This window comes from Pongo abelii, chromosome 16 (genome assembly GCF_028885655.2).
Source record: "Pongo abelii isolate AG06213 chromosome 16, NHGRI_mPonAbe1-v2.0_pri, whole genome shotgun sequence".
NCBI lineage: Eukaryota > Metazoa > Chordata > Mammalia > Primates > Hominidae > Pongo > Pongo abelii.
Window position 1 is genome coordinate 21,256,601 of NC_072001.2, and position 15,293 is coordinate 21,271,893.

Here is a 15,293-nt window from a genome sequence, read left to right on the forward strand (position 1 = left end):
CTTTCAACTTTTAATCTTGCTAGGAAAGGCAGTCACGTGTGTGCAATCTTTTGACCCCTGTTTGGCAGCATTAGAATAGGCCTTGGGTGGCCAGGTGCAGTGGCTCAAGCCTGTAATGCGAGCACTTTGGGAAGCAAAGGCAGGCGGATCACAAGGTCAAGAAATAGAGACCATCCTGGCCAACATGGTGAAACCCCATCTCTACTCAAAATACAAAAATTAGCTTGGTGTGGTGGCGCACACCTGTGGTCCCAGCTATGTGGGAGGCTGAGGCAGGAGAATCACTTGAACCTGGGAGGCAGAGGTTGCAGTGAGCCGATATCATGCCACTGCACTCCAGCCTGGCAACAGAGTGGGACTCCGTCTCAAAAAAAAAAAAGCCCTTGCAACTTGGACTGGGTTTATTTCCCTATGTGGTAATATCTTTCTCTGTTTCAGACTCAATATTGTCTTCTTTGTTCTTCTAAAGCATGTGCTTTATGTAGTACTTGGCCAACCTCACTATTCCATCTTTCCTGGTGGGGAGGACACAGGATCTTTTGTCTACAGCACAGGAGAGGTGCAAGCCGAACACCACCCCGTGTAGACTGAAGGTTGCCTTGGGAGACTGATGCCCACTGTTGAAGCTGATCTTGCCCTGCCTCTTCTCAATGTGAGTAAAGTGTTGTTCACCGCCTATATGAGTTGGGTCTTTCTTGGTGACCATGACATCTGCAAACTATGGAGTGAGTTGACATTCTGAGACTGCTACACCTGTACTCCTGGTGCCAGGCATTGTTTTGTTTTTGTTTTGTTTTACTTTGTTTTGTTTTGTTTTAGGTGGAGTCTCACTCTGTTGCCCAGGCTGGAGTGCAGTGGCATGATCTCGATCCCAGCTCACTGCAACCTCCGCCTCCCAGGTTCAAGCGATTCTCCCGCCTCAGCCTCCCAAGTAGCTGGGACTAGAGGCGCATGATGCCATGCCCAGCTAATTTTTTTTTAATTTTTAGTAGAGATAGTGTTTCACCGTGTTAGCCAGGATGGTCTCGATCTCCTGACCTTGTGATCCTCCCGCCTGGGCCCCCCAAAGTGCTGGGATTACAGGCATGAGCCACTGTGCCCAGCCAATGGCAGGCATTGTTATGCCTTTTTTTTAGACAGAGTCTCACTCTGATGCCAGGCTAATTCTCCTGCCTCAGTCTCCCAAGTAGCTGGGATTACAGGCATGTGCCACCACGCCCAGCTAATTTTTGTATTTTTAGTAGAGACGGGGATTGACCATGTTGGCCAGGAGGGTCTCAATCTCTTGACCTTGTGATCCGCCCTCCTCGGCCTCCCAAAGTGCTGGGATTACAGGTGTGAGCCACTGTGCCTAGCCTTTTTTTTTTTTTTTTTTTTTTTTTTTTTTTTTTGAAGAGAAGAGGTCTTACCATGTGTTGCCCAGGCTGGAGTGCAGTGACTATTCATACGCATGAATATAGAACACTACAGCCCAGCCTCAAACACTCCCCTGCCTCAAGTGATCCTCCTGCCTCAGCCTCCCAAGTAGCTGGGACTATAGGTGTGAGCCACCACACCCAGCTGTTATTCTATTTGCTATCCTCCTTGGGGTGGTAACAGGTGTCATCTGTTGGCAAATCTATATCCACTCTTGCTCACACACTCACTTTTTTCCTTATGAGATTTTTAAAAGTGTAAATCCCCAACATAATCATTTAAGCTATAAATACTTTAGTAGTTATCTGTAATAAAGACATTAACCTAACCACAATTTTACCATCACACCCAACAAAATCAACAATCCTTCCTTAACATTATTTATACCCTATTTGTGTTTAATTATTCTTGATTGTGGCCTCAGACATTAAAATAGAATAACATTTAATGCCAAAGACAATGGGACAACACCTACAATGTTTTAGAAAAAGAAAGTATGGGCTGAAGCCAGGAATGGTGGCCCACACCTGTAATCCCAGCACTGTGGGAGGCCAGGGCAGGCGGATCACCTGATGTTGGGAATTCGAGACCGGCCTGACCAACATGGAGAAACCCCATCTCTACTAAAAATACAAAATTAGACAGGCATGGTGGTACATTCCTGTAATCCCAGCTACTCGGAAGGCTGAGGCAGGAGAATCACTTGAACCCGGGAGGCAGAGGTTGCAGTGAGCCGAGATCGTGCCATTGCACCCCAGCCTGGGCAACAAGAGCAAAATTCCATCTCAAAAAGCCTGGACTTCAGAAGTATATTTAAAAAGAATAAGCAACCACTTCATACCTACTAGGATGACCAAAAAAAAAAAAACCCACAACAACAACAAAGAAAAGAAAAAAGGCACCTAGAAAATAACAAGTATTGGTGAGAACATGGAAAACACGGAGCCAACACATTGCTGGTGGCAATGTAAAATGACGCCACTGCTGTGGAAAAATTTGGCAGTTCCTAAAAAATTTAAGCATAGAATTACTATGACTCAGCAATTCCCCTCTTAGCTATGTCCTCAAAATAATTTAAATCTGGGACTCATACAGATACGTTTACATAAGTGTTCATTGCAGTGAGCATTTTGGCTCACTGCAACCTCCCCCTCCTGGGTTCAAGCGATTCTCCTGCCTCAACCTCCCGAGTACCTCTCAGAGTTGTGCATTCCTGGGGTGCTCTTCCGGAGCCTGCTGCGGCTTAGACCTGCACCAAATGAATACAAGTGATCTTCAGTATGGCGAACACGCACGGCAGATCCAAAACCAAGCCCTGGATGGGCCACGGCTACTTCCCAGGTGGATGCACCGCAGCCCTGCACTCCTTAGTGCTCTGCGAGGCAGAGCTTTTTGCCGGTGTGGTTTGTGCTGGGAGGCCCCGGACGGGACAGTTTTGCCGATGCAGGATGTGGCAGGCTGTGAAACAGTCCATTTCCGTTGCTTCCAGAGGGACTGAGAAAGTCTTGTGGTTCTTGGCCATATTCTCAGGAGAAGAATATTAAGAGCTGTCTGGGAAGGATGTGGCCCCCGAGTCATGGGTTGTGAGAGAAAGTGAACTCATGTAATAATTTACATTGCAGAATGCAGGTGAAACTTTCTCTGAGCAAGCCAGGTGTGGCTTCAGAGAAGAGATAAAGGGCCTAACAGTCTCGAATGAAAATATAAAATCATGGATAGTTTAAGGAATTCAGCTTTGAAGTAAAAGCATAGCGGACTTCCCATACAATTTAATTAAATAGAATTAAATAAAACCAAGTATGATTTCCCAAGGAAGCAGATGTGTCTGTCTCTAAGGCACACACATACACACACACCGCAGCCACACTTCAGGGAGCACCTGTCCATATGACAGGTCCCAGGACTGCGTGAGATGGTCAATGCACATGACCTTATTAACAGGATGGCCCGAGAAAGCACGTCACCCCCCAATCCACGGCCCTAGCATCAGCATGAGGAAAACACCACACAAACCGGAGTAGAGGAACATCTTGCAGTACACCTGACCAGTCCTCTGTGAAGGTCATGGAATCTGAAAGCACGTCACAACCAGGAGAAGCCTAAGAACACGTGAACACCAAATGGAAGACATTAGGGAAAAATGAAGGAAAGCTGATTACAGGCTTTAGTTTTCTAAAAAATTGAGGAAAACGGTGTTATTTCAACCCAGCTCATGTGGCTCAAAGGAATTGATGAATAAGAAAATAAACAACAGATCAGCCTTTTAAAAAAAACATGATAGGCCAGGCGCAGTGGCTCATGCCTGTAATCCCAGCACTTTGGGAGGCTGAGGCAGGTGGGTCACCCGAGGTCAGGAGTTTGAGACCACCCTGGCCAACATGGTAAAAATACAAAATTTAGCTAGGCATGGTGGCAGGCACCTGTAATCTCAGCTACTCCGGAGGCTAAGGCAGGAGAATCGCTTGAACCCAGGAGAGGGAGGTTGCAGTGAACAGAAATCATGCCATTGCACTCCAGCCTGAGCGACAAGAGCAAGACTCCGTCTAAAAAAAAAAAAAAAAAATGCCAGGCGCGGTGGCTCAAGCCTGTAATCCCAGCACTTTGGGAGGCTGAGACAGGTGGATCACGAGGTCAGGAGATCGAGACCATCCTGGCTAACACGGTGAAACCCCGTCTCTACTAAAAATACAAAAAAAAAAAAATTAGCCAGGCGTGCTGGCGGGCACCTGTAGTCCCAGCTACGCGGGAGGCTGAAGCAGGAGAATGGCATGAACCTGGGAGGCAGAGCTTACAGTGAGCAGAGATCGCGCCACTGCACTCCAGCCTGGGTGACAGAGCAAGACTCTGTCTCAAAAAAAAAAAAGATAGATGCTGTTTCTTGTCCCTATATACTATGCTTTCATTTATTTATTTATTTTTAATTATTATTTTTTGAGACTGAGTTTTGCTTTTGTTGCCCAGGCTGGAGTGCAATGGTGTGATCTCGGCTCACTGCAACCTCTGCCTCCCGGATTCAAGCGATTCGCCTGCCTCAGCCTCCCGAGTAGCTGGGATTACAGGCGCGTGCCACCACACCTGGCTAGTTTTGTATTTTTAGTGGAGTCGAGGTTTCATCATGTTGGCCAGGATGGTCCCGAACTCCTGACCTCAGGTGATCTGCCCACCTCAGTCTCCCAAAGTGCTGGGATTACAGGCGTGAGCCACCAACACCCGGCCTATATTATGGTTTTAAATTAATCAAAGTGAACTTGTGATTTTCTTTTTTTTTCCCAAGCCCCCGACACTGCATGGTGTTAGGCTTTAGCCCTATGATTCTTCAGAACCTCCTGTCCAGGAGGCCATTAGTGCCTCAGTTCTTCCCGGTCTGGACCCAAGGTCCTTTCCATCCCTGTGAGCCACCCATCAAGGTGAGCTGAGAGACCAGCTGGCGGGGCAGAGTCACTTATGGCTGAGAGGAATTGTTTTGGGATTTGGTTAGTAAGTAGGAGAGAAAAGGAGAAGAAAACGTGTATAGGGGTTGAGCACCTCCTGCCGAAGAAGGCAAGGGAGGCATGGAGGTGTCTTACACTAGGAAACATTTCTAAGTCATGTGGCACCAAAGTATGTTACCAGTGGGGAATCCATGTGGGACTCCAAGTTTTAGAGCAGGAGTGAAAGTTTTTTTGTGGAGACAGAATCTAGCTCTTTCGCCCAGGCTGGAGTGCAGTGGCGTGATCTTGGCTCATTGCAGCCTCTGCCTCCCAGCCTCAAGCAATCCTCCTGTCTCAGGCTCCCATATAGCTGGGATTACAGGTACACGCTACCGTGTCCAGCTAATTTTTGTATTTTAGCAGAGACAGGGTTTCACCATGTTGGCCAGTCTCCCATAGAACTCCTGACCACAGGTGATCTGCCCACCTTGGCCTCCCAAAGTGGTGGGATTACAGGTCTGAGCCACCATGCCCTGTCAAAAGTTTATTTAAAAGCTTCAGAACAGGAATGAAAGGAAGTAAAGTAGACTTTGAAGAGGGTCAAGCTGGCAACTTGAGAGATCAGGGGCCTTCATTAATTTCATACTTCGCCAGTGGCCACCCAGTGCCATGGATTCAGGCTAGCTGTGTCACTCATGGTGGGAGAAGATAGACATAGAGTCTTGTTTCAGTGTCTGCTTTGATTTGTTCAACAGATACTGATGAAGCTTTTTTTTGTTTTTGTTTTTGAGACAGAGTCTCGCTCTGTCACCAGGCTTGATCTCCTGACCTTGTGATCCGCCCGCCTCAGCCTCCCAAAGTGCTTTTTTTCTTTTCTTTTTGTTTTTTTTTTTTTGAGACGGAGTTTCACTCTTGTTGCCCAGGCTGGAGTGCAATGGCGCAATCTCAGCTCACTGCAACCTCCACCTCCTGGGTTCAAGCGATTCTCCTGACTCAGCCTCCCGAGTAGCTGGGATTACAGGCATGCACCACCATGCCTGGCTAATTTTGTGTTTTTAGTAGAGACGAGTTTCTCCATATTGGTCAGGCTGGTCTCGAACTTCCAACCCAAGGTAATCCACCCACCTTGACCTCCCAAAGTGCTGGGATTACAGGCGTGAGCCACCATGCCCGGCCTTGATGAAGCTCTTATAATGTACCATGCATTGTGTAGGTGTTGAGAATACAGCAGTTTTAAAATCTACTCGCCGTAAAATCCTTTTCTACATCTGTGGCAAGCAGCAGAATTGACCAGTACGAAATGACAGAAATAGAGGATGAGGAGGAGAGGGGAGATACGCAAGCACCAGAGAGGGAAGTTCTTGCTTTAAGGGAGACCTAGCGTGACAGTCCTTATGCTGGAAAAAGTTGTGTCTTACTGAAAGTTTAAGCTTTAAACTTTTTTAAATAAATTTTTTGATGGATTCAGGGGTACAAATGCAGTTGTGTTACACGGATATATTGCACAGTGGTGAAGTCTGGGCTTTTAGTGTAACATCACCTGAATATAATATTTCATCCCTCCCACCCTTCCCTTCAGGTTAACCCAGCTAGCCTGAATCAGTGGCACTGGGTGGTCACTGGCGAAGTATGAAATTAATGAAGGTACTTGATCTCTCAAGTCGCCCGCTTGGCCCTCTTCCAAGTCTACTTTACCTTTCATTCCTATTCATTTGGAGTTTCCAGTGTCTGTTATTCCACTCTGTATGTCTGAAAGTCAAAAACCACATGTTCTCACTTATAAGTGGGAGCTAAACAATGAAACTTTAAATGAATTGCCAGGTGCTAGCATTTCTAGATTTGAGATTCTAGAGAGTCTCATCTTCAGGGGAGTCAAGTTCTGGTCACAGTCCTTCTACTGGGGGGGTTTGAGGCATGGCTTCCTCTTTCACTTTTTTTTTTTTTTTTTGAGACGGAGTCTTGCTCTGGCGCCCAGGCTGGAGTGCAGTGGTGCCATCTCGGCTCACTGTAATCTCTGCCTCCCGGGTTCAAGCGATTCTCCTGCCTCGGCCTCCCCAGTAGCTTGATTACAGGCGTCCACCACCACACCTGGCTAATTTTTGTATTTTGAGTAGAGGCAGGGTTTCACCATATTGGCCAGGGTGGTCTTGATCCACCCGCCTCGACCTCCCAAAGTGCTGGGATTACAGGTGTGAGCCACCTCACCCGGCCTTCTTTCAGTTGTAGAGGAACTTTCCAGAGAATCAGCCAGACACACAGTACAAGTCCCAGTAGGCCAGGGAGCGTCCTCTACAGCATAGGCTCAGATGGGACCTCCTGCCTTCTTTGCCATGCTTTTGGATGACATAGTCCAGGGAGCGTGCTACAGCATAGGCTCAGATGGGACCTCCTGCCTTCTTTGCCATGCTTTTGGATGACATAGTCCAGGGAGCGTGCTACAGCATAGGCTCGGATGGGACCGCCTGCCTTCTTTGCCATGCTTTTGGATGACATAGTCCAGGGAGCATGCTCTACAGCATAGGCTCGGATGGGGCTGCCTGCAGACTTCTTTGCCATGCTTTTGGATGACATAGTCCAGGGAGCATGCTCTACAGCATAGGCTCAGATGGGGCTGCCTGCAAACTTCTTTGCCATGCTTTTGGATGACATAGTCCAGGGAGTGTGCTACAGCATAGGCTCGGATGGGACCGCCTGCCTTCTTTGCCATGCTTTTGGATGACATAGTCCAGGGAGCATGCTCTACAGCATAGGCTCGGCTGGGGCTGCCTGCAAACTTCTTTGCCATGCTTTTGGATGACATGCTGTGGGAAGCAGGCAGGGAGGCAGGTGGGTCGCGTTCAGTGTCAGAGCCCCATTGAAGCAGGGCTTATGGAAGAGAAACATTCACAGGATGTGAAGACATTTGTGGAAAGCCCATGGCAACATTAGAATAGCAGTGCCATCACTCAGCAGGTGCAGCAGAGGCTGAGTGTGCCTGGGTGGGTGAGGATGGGCCCAAAGTCAGGCTGCGCAGGAGGGCTGCCATTGAGGGGTTCGCATGGCTGCCCTGGGACAGGCTTCCTGGGGACAGTCTCAGGAAAGTTGTGTGTTTAGAATTTACTGAAGGCTTTTAAGAATTGGGTGGGAGCCAGGCATAGTGGCTCACACTTGTAATCCCAGCACCTTGGGAGGCCGAGGTGGGCAGATCGCCTGAGGTCAGGAGTTTGAGACCAGCATGGCCAACATGGTGAAACCTTGTCTCTACTAAAAATACAGAAATTAGCCAGGTATGGTGGTGGGCACCTGTAATACCAGCTACTCGGGAGGCTGAGGCAGGAGGTTACAATGAGCTGAGATCGCACCATTCCACTCCAGCCTGGGCAACAAGAGCATAACTCCATCTTAAAAACAAAAAACAAACAAACAAAAAAGATCTGGGTACCTCTCTATTACCAGTCCAAAGAGGACAGGATTCATTCCAGCCAAGGACATGAGAAAGAGGAATGGAACTGGGTGGTGACGAGCAGGACAGCAGAGGTGCTGACCAAGTAACAAATACAATGAGTCTGTGAAAATCACTGACATGATGGACCAGAGGGTGGAGAGAAGGTCAGACCAGGTTGCTCATCTGTAACACTGAATCTGTTTTATTTTTGACAAAGACATTTGGGGGATCCCAGCATCTTCTCCTTCCCTTAATTTGGCATACTTAACTGTGTTAGTTTTTTCTTACAGCTCTTCACAAGTTATATACCTTGTAGCTTAAAACAACACATGCATATCGTCTTACAGTTCTGGAGGTTAGAAGTTCCACACAGGCTTTACTTGGCTAAAATCAAGGTGCAGACAGTATTAGGTCCCTCTGGAAGCTCCTGGGAAGAGTCTCATCCCTGCTCTTTCGGTTTCTAGAGGCCGCCTTTGTATCTTGCCTCGTGGCTCCTTCCTCCATCTTTGAAGCCAGCAATGTCACTTCTCTCGCCACTCATCCATCATCATAGCTTACTCTCTGACTCTGACACTCCTGTCACCCTCTTGGAAGGACCTTTGTGACTGATTTGGGCCCACATGGACAATCCAGGGTCAGCTCCCTCTCTCAAGATCCTTAGTTGCCTCCTCAGAGCCCTTTTTGCCATGTAAGGTGGCACAGTCAGGTTTCAAGGTGAGGACGTGGATATCTTTGGGCATTCTGCTTACCACATCCACTTACCATTTTACCAAGTGAGGCAGTTCATAAAAGCCAACTCCTGGCTTTTAATCACTATCCTACTGTTCTACCTCAATTCACCTTGAGTTATTCCTGTATTTTTCAGAAAGTTTCTCCCTGCTCACCCCCAACAAATGTTTTGGAAAATGCCCTACTACATTTGTAGGTCATCAATGGCCTTGAATAAACTAAATAATATTAATTGAAAAGTATTCATATAATAGAAATGCTTTAAAATGGCAGGGAATGCCACTATTCATTTTGGAAGGACAAAGGGCAGTTTTAACTAGTGATAGGGGGTTGAGGTAAAGAAAAAATGATCATCTGCTTTGCTGTTCTGATGCTTTTGTTGTAACAAAACCAAAACATACAAGAGTAATTGGGGAACAATTTATACATAAGAAAACTATTTGATTTCCTAATACATGATTTTTTAAAATACTGTTTTAAAGCTGTTGAAGTCTTGTCATTGTTGCAGAGGCCCATGCTTCTGTAACAATGACAAGACTTCAACAGCTTTACTGGGGTTTAATTGACATATAATAAACTGCACATATATAAAATGTATGATTTGGTAAGTTTTGACAAGTGTCTTATGATGAAAACATTGCCATAAACAAAACAGTGAATATCCCCATCACACCAAAGTTTCTTTTTGACCCACTGCAATCCCTTCACCCTCCTTGCCTCCTCTACTCCTAGGGACCCATTCATCTGCTTTCTGTCACTATACATGGGCTTCCATTTCCTAGGCTTTTATATAAATGTAATCGTTGAGTACACACTGTTTTTTTGGTCTGCTTGTTTCACTTACATAATTATTTTGAGACTCAGCTATGTTAAGGCATATATCAATAGTTCATTCCCCCAGCTTTTTTTTTTTTTTTTTTTTTTTTTTTTTGAGGTTTTTTTTCTGAGGAGTTTCACTCTTGTCGCCCAGGCTGGGGTGCAATGGTGCAACCTCAGCTCACTGTAACCTCTGCTTCCTGGGTTCAAGCAATTCTTCTGCCTCAGCCTCCCAAGTAGCTGGAATTACAAGTGCCTGCCACCACGCTTGGCTAATTTTTGCATTTTTAGTAGAGATGGGGTTTAGCCATGTTGGCCAGCTGGTCTCAAACTCCTGACCTCAGGTGATCTGCCCGCCTCAGTCTCCCAAAGTGCTGGGATTGCAGGCATGCACCATTGCACTTGACCAGTTCATTCCCTTTTATTGCTGAGTAGTGTTCTATTATATACATGTGCCACTGTTTGTTTATCCTGTTGATGGACATTTGGGTTGCTTTCAGAGTTTTAGCTATTACAAATAAAGTTGCTATGCAATATTCAGTTACAAGTTTTTTTTGTCTTTTTTTTTTTTGAGATGGAGTCTCGCTCTGTTGCCCAGGCTGGAGTGCAGTGGCATGATCTTGGCTCGCTGCAAGCTCTGGCTCCCTGGTTCACGCCATTCTCCTGCCTCAGCCTCCCGAGTAGCTGGGACTATAGGCACCCGCCACCACACCCGGCTAATTTTTTTTTATTTTTAATAGAGACAGGGTTTCACCGTGTTAGCCAGGATGGTCTTGATCTCCTGACCTCATGATCCATCCGTCTCTGCCTCGGAAAGTGTTGGGATTACAGGCGTTACAAGCATAAGCCAACGCGCCCAGCCAATTAGAGCCATTTTTCATCAATCTACCACATCACCTGAGACCAACTTGTCAACCATCTTTCAATATTCAATGGAATTCCTTATCTAACAGTGTCACCTAGCCAAAACATGGCTGAGACCAAAGAAAGTAATAGATCCTCTGAGCCAGTTCTAAGATGCAAGTAATAGGCCCTCTGAGCCAGTTTTAAGATGATTGCTAAGCTCACGGCAGATTAAAATGTTTAAAATTAGAAGCTGCATAGTGACCTAGACCAAAACCAGAGTGGTCAGAGGCTGTGTATACAGTCTAGAACACAACAGTCCAATAGGATCAGAGCCTGAAAAGGACAAATGATATTTGGTGTTTTGTTTCAATAAAGTGCATAATTCATTTTACAAATATCCTCACTCCACATGATTTAAATTTCATATAATAGTGTTTCTGTGTCTAGTCACAACCTGGAACAACATTCCTAAGGGACTCTACACCTGCAACCACGGAATCATTGATTTACTAGGAGGTCTCAATCTAGCTGGCTACTCTTTGCTTCTTATGAATGAGCTCTGTCTTTGACTACTTCTGCAGAAACCACATTGGTGGATCCCAAGGAATTTCTCCTTTCCAGGAGGAGCCAAGGCAGGATAGCCTAACAGTTGGTTTCCTGTATATCTCATGAAAAATAAATCTGCGCTTTGGGAGGCTGAGGCAGGTGAATCACGAGGTCAAGAGATCGAGACCATCCTGGCCAACATGGTGAAACCCCGTCTCTATTAAAAATACAAAAATTGGCCATGCGCAGTGGCTCACGCCTGTAATCCCAGCACTTTGGGAGGCTGAGGCGGGCGGATCACGAGGTCAGGTGTTCGAAACCAGCCTGGCCAACATAGTGAAACCCCATCTCCACTAAACATACAAAAATTAGCTGGGCGTGGTGGTGCACACCTGTAATCCCAGCTACGGGGAGGCTGAGGCAGGAGAATGGCTTCATTGAACCCAGGAGGCAGAGGTTGCAGTGAGCCGAGATCGTGTCACTGCTCTCCAGCCTGGATGACAAGACTCCGTCTCAAAAAAAAAAAAAAAAAAAGCCGGGCGTGGCGGCGCGCGCCTATAGTCCCAGCTACTCCAGAGGCTGAGGCAGGAGAATCGCTTGAACCCGGGAGGCGGAGTTTGCAGTGAGCCGAGATCGTGCCACTGCACTCCATTCTGGCGACAGAGCGAGACTCCGTCTCAAAATCAATCAATAAATCAATCAATCTGCTCTCAGTGTCTCGAGGCGGGCTTTCACCAAACCTCAACCTCACATCTATTCCCTGACCCGGTCAGTAAGGAAGGGCCCAGTGGTGGAACTACCACTGCTACTTCGGCCCGCCCCATCCCGCCCCCAGGTTTGGACGCACCCTTTCCCCGCCTCTTGCGCTCTTTAGGGCACCGTTCTCCTATGGCATCGCCCGGGGACACCAATTAAATGCAGCTTCACACTGTGACTGCCCCTGGGAACCCTCATTTTATTTATTTATTTTTGAGACGGAGTCTCGCTCTGTCGCCCAGGCTGGAGTGCAGTGGCTGATCTCTGCTCACTGCAACCTCCGCCTCCCGGGTTCAAGCGATTCCCCTGCCTTAGCCTCTGGAATAGCTGGGATTACAGGCGCGTAGCAACACGCCCAGCTAATTTTTGTATTTTTAGTAGAGACGGGGTTTTCCCATGTTGGTCACGTTGGTCTCTACCTCCTGACCTCGTGATCCGCCCGCCTCGGCCTCCCAAAGTGCTGGGATTACAGGAGTGAGCCACCCTACCCAGTCGGAACCCTAATTTTAAATAAGCGCCACGCCAGACTTTCATTTTGAACTCCTGATGGGCCAACACCACCTGGCAAAATACTGTCCTGCTTACTACACTTCCAGCTTCCTCCCTCCCGAGGTCCAGCCTTGATCCTGGCGCCACGTTCGGCCCCGCCGCCGTCCCAGCCCCTGGCCCCCACCGTCTTTTCCGCCCCCGTCCCTGCCCCGCCCCTCCGCGCCCGGCTGACTGGGACCCTGTGAAGAAACCGGAACCCGGCGGGAGAGCGCCCCGGGGCGGGGTGTAGGTCGTGCAGCACTGCGCGTGCGCGCGCGGCCTCTTGCGTCATTTAGCCGTGCCTATGTTTTCCGGCGCAGGTCGTAGGTGCAGGCATTGGTGATGACTGCGGATTCACAGGTTGTCCTTGGCAGGTTTTTATCGGCGCTTCTCTGTGGAGGAGGCGGTGCGCACGGCTTCAGCGCCGAATGCTGCACCTTCCACTGGACGGCGACGAAGGCGGTTGCCGTGCCAGCGCAGGACTGGGCGGCCTGTGTGGGAGTGTGAGCTGCGGTGCCCCGGGCAGCGCTCCAGAGGGGAAGCCGCGCGGCAGGTAGGCCTGCGGGTTAGGGTGAGGTCGTCACTTCTTCCTTTCAGGTAAGCGCGAAGGGGCTGACTTGATGGCGAGCCAGCCCGTCTTGTGTCGGAGAAGGGTTCTTCGGGCAGCTTTCCTTTCCGGGTGTTCTGAGTCGGAAGCGTTTTTCCTGGTAATCTTCACTGTGGAAACCCACCGTGAATCGGATTGCCCTTCAGTCCCACAAGTAAGCCTGGCTCGTTGGCCATGTCGGGGACGCATGTTCATTAAGTTCATTAAAATAGTTTCATTTGTCTTTGTATTAGAAGGTGGCTTCAGCTGCTGCGGGGATCATAACTGACAGTTAAGCCTTAGAAGTCTGCTGTGATGTTTTGAGCCTGGCTGTTTTAATTTTTTTTTTTTTATAAAATCACGGAATCCTATTTCCCTGTCTATACAGTTGCGCAAAACTGTGTGTTTACTTTTGTGTTTGTGCCTCCTTAATTTCTTTCCTAGATTGTCAGTTCAATACAGGACTGCATGTTAAGTTCTGTTTCTAGAAATCCTGTATATAGCCATATGCCCGGTTAGTACTTTTTTTAGTAAGAGGAAATATCAGAGTCGAGAGTTTCCATTCCAGTAAGCTGCCTGTCGAAGCAGTAGTTACGCTCAATTGAGTAGGTTTTATGTTGATTGCTTGGCAAAATGAGTATGAAGGCTAGCAACCAAATTTTAAAACGTACTCAGCAACTTTAGTCGTTTTGCTTACTTCTGTGTTTTCGTCTTTCTAGGCTGGAGCTACTCGGCCAGGGTTTCAGACTTTAAATGAGAATAAAGGGTGGTATTTACGAGGAAATGAGAGTGAATAAGTCATCTCTAACCTCTCCCAGCCTTTTTTTCATAAGAGAGACCATATTAAACTTACATGTAAGTTAAAATTGTAACTTATAACTAATATTATTGCCTAGAGTTGGAGATTTAGGTTCTGTAATATTTATAAGTACAGTACTGCTTTAAAAAATTATTAGCCAAATGAGAGGTTGGAAAAAATTAAATCTAACTTATGTATTTAATTTTTCTGAGCCAGGGTCTTGCTCTGTCCCCAGGCTACAGTGTGCGATCTGGGCTCACTGCAACTTTTGCCTCCCGGGCTCAAGCTGTCCTCCCACTTCAGCCTCCGCAGTAGCTGGGACCACAGACATGCGGCCCCATGCCTGGCTAATTTTTGTATTTTTTTTAAAGTCGGGGTTTCACCATGTTACACCTGCTGGTCTCCAAATCCTGGACTCATACGATCCAACCACCTTGGCCTCCAAAGTGCGGGGATTACAGGCGTGAGCCACTGAGCCAGGCCTAAGCTAACTTAGATAGCAATGGAAACCAAGTAGTAAAGATTTCGTAAAAAAACTAAGAGGTCTAAAGTTGTTTTTCGTTTGTTTTTGTTTTGTTGATGTTTTTTTCTTTGAGACGGAGGCTTGCTCTGTCACCCAGGCTGGAGTGCAGTGGCACGATCTCTGCTCACTGCACCCTCCGCCGCCCAGGTTCAAGTGATTCTCCTGCCTCAGCTTCCCGAGTAGCTGGGATTACAGGCGCCCGCCACCACGCCTGGCTAACTTTTCTATTTTTAGTAGAGACGGGGTTTCACCATGTTGGCCAGGCTAGTCTCGAACTCCTGACCTCATGATCCACCCGCCTCGACCTCCCAAAGTGCTGGGATTACAGACGTGAGCCCCCGCGCCCGGCCGACACTCGCTTTTTCACGCGAATGCATGTCACCCGCCCTCACTCAAGGTCCGCCACAGTGGCCTTTGTTGAGGAAACTGCACACCCGCTCACACCTCAGAGCCCCTGCACTTGCTTCTCTCTCCTTTGTTCTTTTCAAAAAGCTCTTGGAAGCTTCTGCTCAAGTGTTACCTGCTCAGCAAGGCCTCCTAACTACGGTCATTAAAATAGATTCCCCCAACTCAACTCCCCAGTGCCCTTCATATGTTTTATTTTTTACCATAACATTTGCCACTTTTCCAGAATAATGTCTTTATTTCGTTTATTATTTCGCCCTACCTCTAGCAGGAGATAACCCCATGTGGGCTGTTGTACCCCTGCTCCTAGAATATTGTACGTGCTCAGTAAATGTTGGTTGGTTGAGTAAATGATATAAGCAAGCTGCATGTTCACTGGGAGCCACAGTGAAGGCAATACTAGTTAAGTACCAAAGTAACCGTAAAGAGGGGTAGTTAGTGTCAACCAAATACGGAGGAGGAAAGGTAGGAGCAAGTTAGAATAGCAGCAGAGTGCTGACCGGGGTAGA

The 15,293-nt window shown here is 47.5% G+C and overlaps 1 protein-coding gene across 20 annotated transcripts in view; it reads left to right on the plus strand.

Annotated features, from left to right (window-relative positions):
• Positions 1-15,293, plus strand: part of LOC112131910 (histone-lysine N-methyltransferase, H3 lysine-36 specific-like) — an 85,834-nt gene that overhangs the window by 43,230 nt on the left and 27,311 nt on the right. For 4 of the 20 annotated variants that reach the window (XR_010137341.1, XR_010137338.1, XR_010137337.1 and 1 more), the window contains exons 1-2: positions 12,451-13,024; positions 13,777-13,912. The gene's annotated coding sequence lies outside the window, so the exon portion shown is untranslated. Of the gene's footprint in view, positions 1-438; positions 653-4,377; positions 4,657-12,349; positions 13,025-13,776; positions 13,913-15,293 lie in introns of those variants that run through there. The other 16 variants (XR_010137346.1, XR_010137343.1, XR_010137350.1 and 13 more) reach the window with 13 other exon arrangements.